Source organism: Elephantulus edwardii, unplaced genomic scaffold, assembly GCF_000299155.1.
Source record: "Elephantulus edwardii isolate Elephantulus edwardi_28Jun2011 unplaced genomic scaffold, EleEdw1.0 scaffold00136, whole genome shotgun sequence".
NCBI lineage: Eukaryota > Metazoa > Chordata > Mammalia > Macroscelidea > Macroscelididae > Elephantulus > Elephantulus edwardii.
Window position 1 is genome coordinate 17299 of NW_006399886.1, and position 1402 is coordinate 18700.

Below are 1402 nucleotides of genomic sequence, written 5' to 3' on the forward strand. Positions count from 1 at the left end.
TAATCGGGATGGGAGTGTCAGAGACAGTGCAATTGGCACAGGACAGAGCAGTATTTAGGGCTGTTGTGCATAGGGTCGCTATAAGTCGCAAGCGACTCCACGGCACATAACAACAACATATTCCACATAGTAGAATACCTGAAATTTCTATGTTCAGCTTTTTGAGAAGTGCCAAACCGCCTTCCAGAATGGTTATCCCTCCGACAATGTATGAGTTCCTTTCTTGCCACATCTTCTCCAAAATTTATTGCTTGCTGCCGTGTTAAACTTTGCCTCTGTTACCGGAATGAGATGGTACCTCATTGTGGTTTTAATTTGCATCTCTCTTATTGCCAGTGATTTTTTAGCATTTCTTAATGTGTCAGTTTGCCATTTGAATATAGCCCAAATGTTCAACCACAAATGAGTGGCTTGAGAAATTATGGTACATTCACAATGGAATGCTGTGCAGCACACAGGAGCAATGACTTTGTAAATTATTACCTAACTTGGGAGGGACTGGAGAGTGTCATGCTGAGTGAACCAACTCAGTCCCTCAAGGATAAATATTGTATAAAACCATTATTGTAGAATGAGTAGAAAGATCCAAGATGGGTGGGAGAGGTTAGAAGTGGAGGGATGAGGATGTGCAGAGGGAGGGGGGATTAATTATGGGGTTGTACAATCTGGTGGATGTGTGGGGGTGAGGGAAATGGAAAGAATTTGTTCTTAAAAACAATGTATTTGAATTTTGTAAATAAAGTAGTAGTTGTTGCTGTTATGTGCCTTTGAGTCGTCTGAGACTCAATCTATATTGAAGGCTGCATTCCTTGACCCTTTGCAACAAGAGCTTTAGGTCCTCCTCAGTTTCAGCAAGCAAGGTTGTGTCATCTGCATAACACAGATTGTTGATAGATCTTCCACCAATCCTGACACCACACTTCTCCTTATAGAGCCCAGCCTCCCAGATAATCTGTTCTGCGTATAGTTTGAAAAGGTATGGAGATAGGACACATCCCTGGCATATACCCTTTCCAATTTTGAACCATGCAGTGTTTCCTTGCTCTGCTCTGATGACTACCTCCTGGTCCAAGTATAGGTTTCTCATTGGCATGATCAAGTGTTTTGGGATTCCAATTCTCAGAGTCAGCCACAGTTTGTTATGATCCACACAGTCCAACACCTTTGCATAACCAATGAAACACCGATAGACATTTCTCTGAAATTCCTGCTTTCAGCTAAGATCCATTTAATAGTAGCTACAATATCCCTAGTCCCACGACCCCTTCTTAACCCGGCCTGGACTTCTGGCAGTTCTCTGCTGATGTGCTTTTCCGGTCATTTTTGAGTAATCTTTAGCAGAATCTTGCTTGCCTGTGAAATCAATTATATTCTATATTTTCCACACTGTTTTGGGTCACCC